Genomic DNA, 17,277 nt, shown 5'->3' with positions numbered 1-17,277 from the left:
TTACTGCTACCATATTAGAGATTTGACAATAAGAAATAAAATATAAAGTGTCACTCACACAGACATTCTAAACAACCATAACATTTTTTATGATTTTGTTATGCAATATTTATTGCCTTTAATTTTTCTGCTACATCTTAAGAAATGCCTGCCTTTAACAGGGCATTGCACAAAACTACATATATGTAAAGACCATAAATTAAAAAGTAAATTTAATGAGAAGCAGCAATGCACACTGAGAAAATGGTCTCTGAGGCACGTGTGAAAATGAAAATGTAAAAACAGATTTGTGACTCCTGAATTGTTCTCTTCATGGATCTGTTTCAAAAATAATCCTAATTAATATTAATAAATAAGAGATTTAAAAACAAGTTAGATAATTCTAAAAAGAAGTAAAATTGAAAATCCTACAAAAATAATAGGTATAATAACAAAAGTCTTCTATAATTACTTAAAGCAATGTATTTCACTCTGCTTAGGTATGTAAGAGAAACAGAGTCTGGACTCTTATATATACCTCCTTGGTTTATTCAACAAGCATTTAGAGTGTCTATACTGTGTAGCATGCCTGCAGAATGCCTACTCCAGCAACATGCACAATAGTTAAAACTGTAGGCCTGGAGTCAATACACCCAGTTTCAATCATTTTATTACTAATTACCTGTGCAGCCCTGGCAACAATGCCATCCCTGACATTCTATGTCTCAATTTAAATTCTAGAAAACAGGTACTGATAATATCTGCTCATTCATATAGGAGGAGCTCAACAAATATTTTCTGTTATTCTAAATATTAAATAAAATAATTCATGAAAATTTATTTTTCAATACAGAGAATATATCCCATAAATAACAGCTATAGGGATAGGCCTATTCTTTTGGGTTTGATTTTCTGAAAGTGGAAAATATAGAGTAAGAGTGGCACAAAATTATCACAAGAACATGATTGGATCTCTAAGAAGATAAGGGACATTAAGAAGAGGGAAGAAGTGGGGTGGCCAAGAGAATGTAGAATGACTCACTTATTTTAAGAAATTTGCAGGGTGGAAATAAAGGCTGGGTGTCCTATTAGTCCTTTCAGAAGGGATATAAAAGGGTTGGATACAGGACAAGTTTAAATACCTTGTAGAAATGTAAATATGAATACAAAAATACATGCTGACAGTATATTTGAACAGGATGACTTTTGTGTATAACAGATTTCATTCCAAGAGTACTTTCCCTTTTCACCTCCATCACAACATTCTGATTTCATAATCTGTACATCTCTTGAATCTTACATGTTCTCTTCATTCTTTCCCCAACATCATATTCTGGTTCTCATCGGTTCTCATCTGAACTGCATAATTATTCTCTTTAGTGATCTCTGGCCTATAGTCCTATCCCACTCTAAGACATCCTCCACAAATAAACTCTTATCATCTATACAATAACATTTCCAGCCAAGTAAACAGAAAAGATTTATGTTTTAGATACTTATGGTACCTGATTCATAATTTCATGATGGCTACTTGGCATCAAAGAGAAAATACCAAAGAAATCATTATATTAATCAAGCTTGCCATTTACTAACTGGGTGATTTTTGGAAAAAGAACTCTGCCACTGTGAGCCTCTGTTTTATACTCAACAAAATCCGAATTATTCCACTGAATATAAAAAATTATCATAATTATTTAAATAACATACAGATAGGCAGTGCCTCAAAAAATGCATAGCAGTTTTTTTAACCAAAAAAAATATTAATCAACCAGGATTATGAGGATTATCTTCTGCAAATTCTGACTCATTCATTCCTAAGCCAATGTTGGCAAAAACTGGAAGCATAATAAAAATTACTTTGTAACTAAAGAACTGATTCTAGACTACTTTTACATTCCAAAGACTAGGGTAATATAGCAATGTCCACTAAACACCTACAAGCTTAGTAAACTTCAGCCTCATCCATAACTCTTAAGGTAATTATCAAGTCCAAAATCCTTGCTTTATAAATCTTGTTTGGCTAAGGCTTTTACAAGATAGCCATTGCCATCCCCTACCTCTTACACTTTACTACACTCCTTAGCTAAGAAAGTGCACCTTAACCTCAGTTGTGGCTATATTGGCTATGACCAGCTTCACATCGAGTAAAACACCTTGAACTGAGATAATGAGACTGATGTACTGCCAAATGTTTAAGAACCATCCTTTTGGTGAGGAAAGTGGCAGGCATGGAGACAGAGGCTAATTTGTAACTGCTGCTTATTTTCATACTTTGATATTTGCACCATAGCTGATTTCAAGCCACAAAACTTGACTTCATCAAACATGGAGCTGAGAAGAGATATACCTAATCAGCTTTTGCAAACTAGCTCTATAATTTGGCCTACCTCTCACACAACAAGCATGAAAAAATCCTATCTGGAAATGCCACCTAAGCCAGAGATGACCCTCTGATATCAATTGCAGATTATATTTGAACAGGATGATTTTTGTGTATAACAGAAGTCATTCCAAGTGTACTTTTCTATATGCCTTTAAATAATTTCTTGAATCTATTGCCTCCAGTTTAAATATTAACCCTGCTCCTCAGGGCTTTTCTCTCACCTCAACTCTTCCCAGTTTGCCTAAATCAGAAATCTAGCATGTACTCTGGCCCCATTAGTACTGAAAGTGTCATTCAGAAAATGTGGGATTTGCACCACCTTTGCATTCCAGGAGAGTTTTATATGATTTTGGTATCATCAAAACTGGAGAGATCTATGAATTGGTCTTAGTGACAGAAGAGTAAACCAAAGTAATATGAATAATTCCTCTATCCACATAGTAGACATTATCCAGAACTATAATTTTAGGCTGTTTTTACTCACTTTATAATTTGTCAAGAAATATGCTAGAGGTCTATTTTTGAATTCTGTATTCTGTTCCATTGGTTTAGTGTCTGCCTTTTTGACACGTCTGTGTTTTTAAAATTATTGTAGTCTTATAATATATGTAAAAATTAGTATGCCTCTAGCTTTGCTTTTCTTTCTCAACATCACTTTGGCTATTCACAATGTTTGTGGTTTCATATAAGTGTTGGGATTGTTTTAGAACTTTTTCTTATTTCTGTAAAACATACCATAATCTGTAGATCACATTGTGTTACATGGATATTTCAAAAATAATAATTCAATCAATAACCAATTAATATTGATTTAATCAGTAATTAATATTGACTTAATTAATTTTTCCAATTTATGAACATGGTATGTCTTCCCATTTCTTTGTCTTCTTTGATTTTGTTAATCAGTATTTTATAATTTTTGTACATAAGTCTATCACTTCCTTTGTTAGGTTTATTCCTAAGTACTTTATTCTTTTTGATGCTGTTGTAAATGAGATTGCTTTTCTAATTTCATTTATAGATAAACATTCAACTGATCTTCAATGAGAGTGTCAAGGACATCTGATGGAAAAAAGATAGTGCCTTCAACAAACAGTGTTAGGAAAACTGAATATCCACATGCAAAAAAAAAAAAAAAAAAAAAAAAAAAACAAAAAACAAATTTGACCCCTACCTTATACCATATATAAAAATTCAACTCAAGATGGGTCAGAGACTAAAATGTAAAACCGTAAGTTGTAAAATTCACAAAAGAAAACATAAGAAAAACCTTACCATTGATCTTGGCAATAATTTCCTTGATTTGACATCAAAAGCATAGACAAAAACAAGATGAGTAGTACTGCATCAAACTAAAAAGCTATACATAACAAAAGAAATAATCAACAGAGTAAATGGCAACCTACAAAATGAAAAATATTTGCAAACCATCTGTTTAAGAGTCAATATCCTAAATATACAAGTATTTCCTAAAATACTATAAAAACCACAACAACAATATTTTTAAAGGATTATTTGACTTGAATACAAAAAGGACTTAAACATTTTTTGCAAAGAAGGCATACAAATGGATCCAGGTGTATGAAAGGGTCCCAACATCATTAATCATAAGGGGAATGCAGATAAAAAACACAATGAGATAACAACTCACACCATTTAGAATGTCTATTTTTAAAAAAAAAGATAAAAAGTGTTGACAAGGATGTGGGAAAATTGTAGCCCTTGTACACTACTAATAGAAACATAGGATGTTGCAACCACTATAGAAAACAGTAAAAGCTACCTCAAAATTTTAAAAATAGAGCAATTATATTATCCAGCAATTTCACCTTTGTATATATATCCAAACAAACTGAAATCAGGATCTCAAAGACATCTGTATCCAAATGCTCATTGCAGCATTATTTACAGGATATATAAACAAACCAAATATCCACCCGCAGATGAATGAAGAAAACGCAGTACATACATACAGTAGAATATTTTCCTCCTTAAATAAAGGAAATCCTACAATATATGAGAATATGGATAAACCTACAGGACATTATGCTAAATGAAATGATACAATCACAGAAGGAGAAATACTGCATGATTCCACTTATCTGAAACAGTCAAACTCAGAAGCAAAGAGCAAAATGGTAGTTACCAGGTACAGGGTGAAAAAGAAATATATAAATTATTGCTCAATAGGTATAAATTTTCAGTTATGAAAGATGGATATGTTCTAGGAATCTGCTCTACAACATAGTAACTATAGTTAACAATATAATTTTGTGTACTTTAAAATATGTTAGGAAGATAGATTCCACATTAAGTATTCTTACTATTGTATGAGTGCAAAAGTAATTGTAATTTTTGCATTGTTGGGATTTTTGTTTTATATTATATATATATTTTAAATAAATGTGGTTATGATATATATCATTTTAATTGGCATTTCTCACTTTTTTATTTTGTAAATGACTTATTACTTGCTATTTTATGTTTATTTTAAAGTATGAAAATAATGTTGGAAGAAAAGCAAATTCAAGCAATTTTCTTATTCAAGTTCAAAATGGGTCACAAAGTGGCTGAGACAACTCAAAGCATCAACAGTGCATTTGGCACAGAAACTGCTAATGAACATACATACAGTGCAGTGGTGATTCAAGAACTTCTGCAAAGGAGAGGAGAGCCTTGAGATAAGAAGCATAGTGGCTGGCCATTAGAAATTGACAATGACAAATTGAGCATCATCATCAAAGCTGATCCTCTTACAACAACATGAGAGGTTGCTAAAGAACACAATGTAAACCATTCTATGGTTGTTTGGAATTTGGAGCAAATTCAGAAGGTCAAAAGCTCAATCACTGGGTGCCTCATGAGCTGAGCCAAAATAAAAATAAAATTATCATTTCTGAAGTGTTGTCTTCTCTTATTCTACACAACTACAAGGAACAATTTCTCAGTTGGATTGCAATATGTGAGAAAAAGTGGATTTTATACGACAACAGGTGATGTCCAGCTCAGAAGTTGGACCAAGAAGAAGCTTCAAAGCACTTCCTAAAGCCAAACTTGCACCAAAAAAAAAAAAGGTCATGGTGACTCTTTAGAGGTCTGTTACTGGTTTGATGCATTACTCCTTTCTGAATCCCAGAAAACCATTACATCTGAGAAATATGTTCAGCAAGTCGATGAGATGCACCAAAAACTGCAACCCCTACAGCCAGCATTGGCCATCAGAAAGAGCCCAATACTTCTCCACAACAATGCCTGACCACAAGTTGCACAACTAATACTTCAAAAATTGAACAAATTGGGCTACCAAGTTTTGCCTTATTTGCCATAGTCACCTGACTTCTCACTAATGGACTACCACTTCAAGCATCTCCACAACTTTTTTGCAGGCAAAACACTTCCACAACCAGTAGTATCCAGAAAATGTTTTCCAAGCGTTCATGGAATTCTGAAGTATGGACTTTTATGCTACAGAAATAAACAAACTTACTTCTTGTTGGCAAAGTATATTGATTGTAATGTTTCCTATTTTGATTAATAAAGATGGGTATGAGCCTAGTTAAAATGATTTAAAATTCATGTTCCAAAATGGCAATTACTTTTGTACAGATGTGCAAGAACACAGAAAATTTTTGTAGGTGATGAAGATGTTTAGTACCTTGACTGTGGGATGTTATCATAGGTATGCTTATATATACAAAACACTGATATATTTACATTAAATATGTATAAGTTTTTGTATGTCAGTTATATGTCAATAAAGCAAAGAATAAAAAACTAAAATTAAAAAGGAAAAAATATATATATGCCCTATTATAATGGATACCATGTCACAGAAAGTCATTACATACAAAACAATTCTGTCCAGGATAATTGCTTTATTATGATGCTATTAATTTATTTCAACAAACAATTGTGGTGCCTATTATATTCCATGTGAAATCTTAGAAAGTTTTCACATATGTAGTTGAAATTCTTTAGAATTCATAATACACAGGTATATTGAGTTATGCTGATATTGTACCAAATTATATGAGGTGAGGAAAATGAAATATAGATTTTGATTACCATGTATAAATTTTAATTTCCTCAACTACTAAGCAAAGGTAGCTATGGGTTTTTTACTGAGTTGCTTTGACACCTAAAGGAGATGTCACCTGTGGGACTTCTCATATGATTTTAAAGAACTGCATAATTATATTATACCACTTTATATCATACATTTCATATAGTAAGTGCTCAGTTAATGCTTGTTGAATCAGTAAGTAAAAGGAAAAAGTTTTAAAAAGGCAAAAATAAAAATTATAGTTTAAATTATTCTGGAAAAATCTGGGTGAGAAAATATAGATAGATTATTTTACTTGATAATGAATTTCCTCCTGAGGAAATTATAGTACCTGCAGAGAAAGAGGCTTATGCTAGTGGGGGAGGTAGATATTATGGCAGATAATTGCAGGTGGCCTGACAGTTCTTGCTGGTCTTACATCTTCTCAAAAGCTAGATTTACATAACGAAAAGGCAAGAACCAGTGTTGCTTCTAATTCAATAGTGGCTTCTGCAATTCTATTCCAATTCAACTGTGGCACAAGACATATTTAATTATAATAGTGCTGAGATGACTAGCACCAGCAACCCTAGCTTTATAACAAACTATCTCATTTGTTAGTAGGGAAGACAACAAAAATGTTACTTTCTCACACATCTAGATTATATACTTAATGACGAACTACACATATATCTTAATGTTAAAAATAGAACAAAAGTAAGCAATTATTGAGTGAAATCCTTAATGTACAATGTACAATGAACATTTCAGGTAACCAATTTTAGAATTGAAATGTGATTTTAAAGGTACAAACTACAATTTACACTTTGTTTGAGGTATCCTTTATCAGAAAGAGATATTTGTGGGTGCTCCATTTTACAAGTCTCTATGGAGATATAACATTGGTCTACATACTCCAGCATCATTATTTAAGTCTCACGTCCAAAACCTTCCTATATATGGGTCTGCCTTCTAATTTTAAAGGCCATAAGGCATTCAAATTGTATCCTTTTTGTTCTCTGTATGACAGCACATCACTGCTTCTATGTTGATCTTCTCATAATCCTTTGGTTCTTCCCTTACCTTCTACATATAATTCCTGTCCTGGTGATCTGGATCTCATTCGTGCCCACATTCTCTGACCCTCATTTTCACTACTCTTCTCTGGCTTTTCTATTTCTCTTCTTTCATTGCTCCTCCGCTTGCAAAATTCAACCACACATAGCTCGTGTGTGTTTGTGTGTGTCTGTGTGTGTGTGTCTGTGTCTGTGTGTGTATTAAATATCAGGTTATTTTTTCACATTTTAGAGGATTTGGTCCCATTGTTCGTTTCTATTTGTTCTACCTAATTCTAGTCCTTCTGGGAATGTGCCAAACCATCTCACCCTTATATAAATATTCAATTTGTTGCTGCAGGGTTTTTATTTAGGTAGAAACCCACCAAATTTAGTCCTCCAGTCTTGAATTTTAATCTTTATTTCCATTCCTTATTGGCAGATTCTGCTTATCACTAAACTATTTGTTTAAAGTAGCCTGCATTAAATCTGTTGTGTTATTGCTCACTTCAGCCAGGTGCTCTCATATTCACGCATCTAGATACTCCTTTTAAATCACACTTTTGATTTAGTTTCTGCTTTTAATAAAACACATTCAAACAAATCTCTATTAGAATGAGGGGATAAATTTGAACAGGTACCAGAATAGACATGTGAAAACGCACAGCACAGCAATATAGATAGCCACTATCTATACTGGAAAATATTTTATTTCCAATTTATTTTCCCAACCCAGAAAAAATGTGAGCTGTCCAGGGTGCTGAATTTAAGGGGTGTGGCAAAGTCGGGCTTATGCTGAGTTTGTCGCAATATCCAAGAAGTGTAATCTAAAGGAAAAATATGACACCCTAGAAGACCTCAACCTGAGGTAAAGGGCTAGAAGATGTTAGGCAAGTGCTTCCCAACACTTTCCTTTCTCTTCTAATCAGCTTAGCATTGTGATTATAGCATTTGGGCTTCACTCAAGTGACTAAACTGGAGAATTGACAGGGTTTTGGAACCTAAGCAAGTATGTCAGTTAAATACTTGAGATTAGAATAGTAGGCAACAGTCCAATGTTCACATAGGCTCATAGAGAGAGGGAGGGGACGGATTAAGTAACTCATCATGTTTTACTACTTAGTAAGCCCAGAATAGAGAGAAAAAATTATCTAGTAGCACAGGAATAAATCTTTACTTTGTATCTTCTGGTTAGCTTTTTCTGAGTATGATTAGTCACAAACTAAGACTGCAAATAGCCAGAGGGAAAAAAAACCTAGTCAGTTTATTTAATCTCCTATATGATGTGTAGATTTCTCTGTAAAGAAACAAACCCTTTACTCTATAAACCAGTCACCCAGAATATTTAATCAATTCTATTGAGAAAGCACTCTACTTCCCAAGGCAAATCCATTTCCTCCCTGATTCTTCAAATATTGCTTACTTGAGCATAGAAAATTAGCCGTATCTCACAGACTTGCTTTAACACATCAGTTCTCAACACTGACAGTACGTTAGTTAGAATCAGTATGGACACTTTAAAGAAACGCCAATGTCTGAACCCCACCACCAGAAATTCTGTTTCAATTTTTCTAGGTTACAAAGGGCATCTTTAAAAGCTCTCTAGATGTTTTGAATGAACTACCATAGTTTTCAAATTCCGTGCTTTAAGCTTTGGTGCCTATGTAACTCCAAACCACACAGTGACATTACAATGCCAAAGCACAGTCCTGTATTATTCCCTATGTAGTCCTAGCTTTTTGAAGTCTGGGGAAGTCCTATTTAAAATATAATGTGCTCATTAAAACAATTATTGAGTACTTTCAATGTGTCATGTGTTGAGCTATGTACTTGCTATGGTATGAATGTTTGTGTACCCCAAAATTTTATATGTTGAACCCCCATGGTGATTGTATTAAGAAATGGGGTTTTTGGGAAGTTATTAGGTCATATGGAAGAACCCTAATAAAATGTGGTAAGTGCCCTTATTAAATATTCCTTAGAGTGGATTCTCACTTTTTCTATCATGTGAGGACACAGTGAGAAGATGCTATCTATGCAGCAATCAGAAAACAGGACATCACCAGACATCAAATCTGCCAACACCTTTATGTTAAACATTTTAGCATCCCAAACTGTAAGAAATAAATTTACGTTGTTTACAAACTACTCAGTGTATGACATTTTGTTTAAAGTAGCCCCAAAATGAACATTTGATGGACAGACATCTCCCTAACAATCCCCTGTACTACAGTTTTCCTATTCAAAAATTACATGTGCTTTGTAAAACAAGTTCAGTTTTTTTATACTACATTTGTAATACCCTCTTTAATCTATTCCTTCCCATATTTACTTAACTTTATTTGAGCAATACTCTCCAAAATTCCCATTAAACTTTTATCAGGGGCGTGGCTTTTAATCTTCTTGGAAAATGTTATGTTAATATCTATTATAAGATTAAATTATGCCATCAAAAATCATGTCAATCATTCCAAAAATTGTGCTCCCCAGAGAATTCCTCATCAGTGTGTAAGACTTTAAAGAGGTTACTCTTAATCAATTAAGTGGGGAAGAAATACAAAAATTTCATAGAATCTCAACATATGTAATATTGAATCAATCCATGGCATATAATTAAAGAAGAAATTTTAGGCAGTAATAGAAGAAATATAGGCCAAAATAGTTTTTATTTTTCCTGAACTGGCTATAAGTTATACAGAGAAATACACAGTGATCATCTCATTTTGAAGCTCCATACTGTTTAATAACCAGTCAAACTCATCAACAAAGGCAATCCTCAAGCAAAGAGGTATTGTGCTGTCAATCAAATTTAAAATTTTTAGTCATTCATCTAGATAACAGTGTAGGAGATTTCTACCATTATTTTTCCACAGAAGAATCAATTGTGACAACTACCTATGGGCAAGTGTGCCATTGTGGGAGTCTAGGAGACTAGAAGATAAGTTCTAACATATCAATGGAAAAAATCCGAGTCTGGATATAAATGCAGTGAAGATGACAGAAAAAATAATTTTATTTTCCTCATATCATCCCTTCCCAAAGGCAGCATAGCTTAGTGCAAAAAGAGGATAATTATTCCCAAAGAGGAAAGCAATAGCACAAGAAATGACTGCCAGGTTTCCACAGCCACGCAACATATTGCCCAAGAGTCACACTTCTTTCTCATGCCACTCAGAATATTAAGGTGAGTTGCAGATGCTAGGAGCAGGGAAGAAAGGCTGCATACTCTGATAACTGCTCCACAAACTCCATCAGGAATGCTGATATAAGCCATTTGGGATGTCTTGCCTATGGACCCCACCCAAAATGACAGTGAACACCCCAAATAACCTCATGAGCATTAAATTATTACATAAAAGGCAGCCTCTCAAGTGATCCCCTGTTGACAGCAAGTGCAAGTATCTCATACAGTCAGCCAGCTTGACTATATGGAATTTGAAAAAGGCAAACAGTTGAGCAATTCAGGGCACCACTCTATGAAAAAACAAACAGGAACTCCCTGCATCTAATCAAGCTTTGCAAGATTGAGAGAAGGCACATAATTTTAATCCCTCATTTCAAGATAAAACAAGATGTACAGAGTGAGAACATCCATAGATAATGTCTGAGAGAGACTCAGAATCCCCAGCTGGGCTATTTGGTATAGGTGTTTCTCTTCCGGAGTCAATCATTAGACACAAGAAAAGGTGACTGCCCTTCAGCATGAAGACAGCAATGCAAAATTTCAAGAGACATAAAAAAATCAAGAAAACATTAAATCACAAAGGAAAACAATCACATTCCAGTAACTGACTCTAAATAAATAGAAAATGATGGATCGCCTAACAGACATATACAGAACATTCCATCCAACAGCAACAGAACACACATTCTTCTCAAATACACAGGGAGCATTCCCTGGAATAGACAACACATTATGCCACAGAACAAGTTTGAACAAAATAACAAATATTGAAATCATCCTAAGTATCTTTTCTGACAAATTTATGGGATTCAGCTTAAGTAGTTCTAAAGAGAAATTCAAAGCAATAAATGTCAACATGACAAAAAAAGAAAGATCTCAAATAATTTATACTTAATGAACTAAAAATAAGAATGAAGTGGATAAGCAGGGTGGTTTATTTCTGTAATTCAGGAATTTTTCAGGCTGAAGCAGAGAACTGCTTGAGGGCAGGATTTTGTGACCAATCATAGCAACAGAGAAAGACCGTGTCTCAGAAAAAGAAGAAAGAAGAAGAAAAAAGGAGAAAAAGAAAGAGAATGGGGAGAGGAGAGGAGAAAGAGGAAGAAGAAGAAAAGAGAAGAGAAGAGAACAAACTAAGTCTACTAAGCCCATGAATAATGAATTTTAAAAAAGGAAGGAAATAATAAAATATTAAGGCAGAACTAAATGCAACAGACTACTAAGACCAGTGCAAAAAGGAGGAAAACACCCAAAACCAAAACACCTCACCTACTACAAAGGACCAAAACTCCTCACCAGAAAGGGAACAAAGCTGGACAGAGAATGAGTGTGACAAAATGATGGAATCAGACTTCAGAAGGTGGATAATGAGAAACTCCTCTGAGAACATGTTCTAAATCAATGCAAATAAACAATCTTGAAAAAAGATTTGAAAAAAGATTCAAGGAAATAACAAGAATGGACAACTTAGAGAGAAATACGAATGAATTGAAGGAGCTGAAAAACACAACATGAGAACTTTGCAAAGAATGCAGAAGTTTCAACAGCCAAACTGACCAAAAAGAAGAAAAAATATCAGAAGTCGAAGATCAACTCAATGAAATAAAATGAGAAACCAAGATTAGAGAAAAAAGCGCAAAAATGAATGAACAAAGTCTCCAAGAAATGTGGGATATGTGAAGAGACCTAACCTACATTTGATAAGTGTACCTGAATGTGACGAAGAGAATGAATCCAAGCTGGAAAATACTCTTCAGCATATTATCCAGGAAAATTTCCCCAACCTAGCAAGGCAGGCCAATATTCAAGTCCAGGAAATACAGAGAACACCACAAAAATATTCCACAAGAAAAGCAACAGCAAGGCATATAATCATCAAATTCACAAGGGTGGAAATGAAAAAGAAAACACAAAGAACAGCCAGAGAGAAAGGTCAGGTCACCAACAAAGGAAAGCCCATCACACTGACAGCAGATCTCTCAGCAGAAACTTTACAAGCCAGAAGAGTGTGGGGGCGGTTAGTCAATATCCTTAAAGAAAAGAACTTTCATCCCAGAATTTCATATTCAGCCAAACTGAGCTTCATGAGTGAAGAAAAAATAAAATCCTTTGCAAATAAGCAAGTACTCAGAGATTTTGTCACCACCAGGCCTGCTCTACAAGAGCTCCTGAAAGAGGCACTACACATAGAAAGGAACGAGTACCAGCCATTCCAAAAACATACCAAATGCTAAAGAGCATCAAGAAAATGAAGAATCTGCATCAACTAACCAGCAAAAAGCCAGCTGGCATCAAAAAGACAGGATCAAATTCACACATAACAATATTAACCCTAAATCTAAATGAGCTAAATGCACCAATCAAAAGACACAGACTGGCAAATTGGATAAAAAACCAAAACACATCACTGTGCTGTATCCAGGAAACCAATCTCACGTGCAAGGATACACAAAGGCTCAAAATAAAGGGATGGAGGAAGATATACCAAGCAAATAAAGAGCAAAAAAAAAGCGGGAGTTTCAATACTCATCTCAGATAAAACAGACTTTAAATCAACAAAGATCAAAAGAGACAAAGAAGGTCATTACATAATGGTAAAAGGATCAATAAAACAAAAAGAGCTAATGATCCTAAATATATATGGACCCCATACAGGAGCACCCAGATATATAAGGCAAGTTCTTAATGACTTACAAAGAGACTTAAACTCCCACACAATAATAGTGGGAGACTTTAACACTGCACGGTCAATATTCGACAGATCAACCAGACAGAAAATTAACAAGGATATCCAGGGCTTGAACTCAGACCTGGAACAAGCAAACCTGATAAACATTTACAGAACTCTCCACCACAAATCCACAGAATATATATTCTTCTCAGCACCACATCACACCTACTCTAAAATTGACCACATAATTGGAAGTAAAGCACTCCTCAGCAAATGAAAAACAACTGAAATCATAACAAACCGTCTCTCAGACCATAGTGCAATCCAGTTAGAACTCAGAATTCAGAAACTAACTCAGAACCACACAGCTTCATGGAAACTGAACAACTGGATCTTGAATGCTGATTGCATAAACAATAAAATGAAGGCAGAAATGAAGAAGTTCTTCAAAACCAACGAGAATGAAGACACAACATACCAGAAGCTCTGGGACACATTTAAGCAGTTTCAGAGGAAAATATATAGCAATAAGTGCCCACTTGAGAAGAGTGGAGAGATCCAAAATTGACACCCTATTGTCAATGTTGATAGAGCTAGAGGAGCAAGATTAAAAAAACTCAAAACCTAGCAGAAGACAAGAAATAACGAAGATCAGAGCAGAACTGAAGGAGATTGAGACACAAAAAAACCCTTCAAAAAATCAGTAAATCCAAGAGCTGTTTTTTAGAGAAGATCAACAAAATAGACAGACCACTAGCCAGACTGATAAAAAAGAAAAGAGAGAACAACCAAATCGATGCAATAAAAAACGATAGAGGGGAAATCACCACAGATTCCACAGAAATTCAAACCATCATCAGAGAATATTACAAACAACTCTATGCACATAAACTAGTAAACCTGGGAGAAATAGATAAATTCCTGGATACCTGTGTCCTCCCAAGCCTAAACCAGGAGGAAGCTGAAACTATTAATAGATCAATAAGAAGGTCTGAAGTCGAGGCAGCAATTAAGAGCCTACCACACACAAAAAAGCCCAGGTCCAGATGGGTTCACAGTCGAATTCTACCAGACACACAGAGAGGAACTCGTACCATTCCTTCTGAAAATATTCCAAATAATCGAAAAAGAGGGAATCCTTCCCAAATCATTTCATGAGACCAACATTATCCTGATACAAAAAGCCAGCAGAGACTAAACGAGAAAAGAAAACTTCAGGCCAATATCCATGATGAACATAGATGCAAAAATCTTCAATAAAATATTGGCAAGCCGATTGCAACAGCACATCAAAAAAATTATCCACCATGATCAAGTAGGATTCATTCTGGGGATGCAAGCATAATTCAACATATGCAAGTCTATAACCGTAATTCACCACATAAACAGAACCAAAAACAAAAACCACATGATTATCTCAATTGATGCAGAGAAAGCATTTGCAAAATTCAACTGTCCTCCATGCTAAAAACCCTCAATAAACTCGGTACTGATGGAACATATCTCAAAGTAATAAAAGCTATTTACGACAAACCAACAGCCAATATCATACTGAATGGGCAAAAACTGCAAGCATTCCCTCTGAAATCCAGCACTAGACAAGGATGCCTTCTCTCACCACTCATATTCAATATAGTACTAGAAGTTCTAGCCAGAGCAATCAGGCAAGAAAAAGAAATAAAGGGTATTCAAATAGGAAAGAAGGAAGCCAAATTGTCTCTATTTGCAGACGGCATGATAGTATACCTAGAAGACCCCATCGCCTCAGCCCAAAAACTCCTTAAAATGATAAGCAACTTCAGCAGTCTCAGGATATAAAATCAAGGTGCAAATATCACAAGCATTCCTATACACCAATTACAGACTTAAAGACAGCCAAATCAAGAATGAACTGCCATTCACAATTGCTACAAAAAGAATAAAATACCTAGGAATACAACTTACAAGGAATGTAAGGGACCTCTTCAAGGAGAACTACAAACCACTGCTCAAGAATATAAGAGAGGACACAAACAGATGGAGAAACATTCCATGTTCATGGTTAGGAAGAATCAATATCGTGAAAACGGCTATACTGCCCAAAGTAATTTACAGAATCAACACTATCCCCATCAAGCTACCATTGACTTTCTTCACAGAACTGGAAAAAAACACCTTGAACTTCATATGGAACCAAAAGAGAGCCCGCATAGCCAAGTCAATTCTAAGCAAAAAGAACACAGTGGGAGGCATCACACTACCGGACTTCAAACTATACTACAAGGCTACAGTAATCAAAACAGCATGGTACTGGTAACCCAACTTAAAAAGGGGCCAAGGACCTGAACTGATATTTCTCCAAAGATGACATATAAATGCCAAACAGATTATTGAAAAAGTGCTCAACAATGCTAATTTTGGGAAATGCAAATTACAGCAATGAGTCTTAGATACACCTCACCACAGTGAGCCTTAGAATCACCATAGAAACACCCTAAAATCACAATTTTTAAGATGATTAAAAATCAAAATCACATTGAGATACCATCTCACGCCAGTTAGAATGGTGATCGTTAAAAAATCTGGAGACAACAGATGCTGGAGAGGATGTGGAGAAATAGGAACACTTTTACACTGCTGGTGGGAGTGTAAATTAGTTCAACCATTGTGGAAGACAGTGTGGCGATTCCTCAAGACCTTAGAAATAGAAATTCCATTTGACCCAGGAATCCCATTACTGGGTATATATCCAAAGTATATATATCATTCTACTATAAGGACACATGCACACGAATGTTCATTGCAGCACTGTTTACAATAGCAAAGACCTGGAACCAAACCAAATGCCCATCGATGATAGACTGGACTGGGAAAATGTGGCACATATACACCATGGAATATTATGCAGCAATCAGAAATGATGAGTTTGTGTCGTTTGTAGGGACATGCATGAATCTGGAGAACATCATTCTCAGCAAACTGACAGAAGAACAGAAAATGAAATACCATATATTCTCACTCATAGGCAGGTGAGGAAAAATGAGAACACATGGACACGGGGAAGGGAGTACTACACACTGGGGTCTACTGCAGGGAATAGGAGAGGGACAGTGCGGGGGAGCTGAGGGGGGATAACCTGGGGAGAAATGGCAGATGTGGGTGAAGGGGAGGAAGGCAGTAAAACACACTGCCATGTGTGTACCTATGCAACTATCTTGCGTGTTCTGCACATGTACCCAAAAACCTAAAATGCAATAAAAAAATTTTTAAAAGACAATAGAATAGACAACAAAACCAAAAGCTAGGATTTTTTAAAGTATAAAATTAATAAATCTTCAGCTACACTAAATAAAAAAGAGAGAAGTCTTAAAGAAATAGAATCAGAAATGAAAAGACACGCTGAATCTAAAACAAAACAAAGCACAGAAACTGCTATGAACAAATATATGCTAACAATTTGAAGAACCTAGAGAAAAAGACAAATTTTCAGACACTTACAAAGACAAAATGAGGAAGAAACAGTAACTATGAACAGATCAATAATAAGTAAGGTAATTGAAAGAACAATCAAAAGCATTCTAAAATTCATATGGGACCAAAAAAGAGCCTAAATCACCAAAGCAATCCTAAGCAAAAAGAACAAAGCTGGAGGCATCACATCACAGAACTTCGAACTATACTGTAAGGGTATAATAACCAAAACAACATGGTGCTGGTACAATAACAGACACATAAACTCATGGAATAGTATAGAAAACTTAGAAATCAATCTGCATACTTACAAACATCTGATCTTCAACATGGCCAACAAAAACAAGCAATGGAGGAAGGATTCCTTATTCAATAAATGGTGCTAAAATAACTGGCTACCCATAGCAAAAGACTGAAACTGGACCTTGCAATTCACTGGATACAGAAAATTATTCAATATGGATTAATGATTTAAGTGTAATACATCAAACTATGGAAATTCCAGAAGAAAAT

The sequence above is a fragment of the Callithrix jacchus genome, chromosome 16, assembly GCF_049354715.1.
Source record: "Callithrix jacchus isolate 240 chromosome 16, calJac240_pri, whole genome shotgun sequence".
NCBI lineage: Eukaryota > Metazoa > Chordata > Mammalia > Primates > Cebidae > Callithrix > Callithrix jacchus.
Note: the sequence above shows the minus strand (reverse complement) of the source record.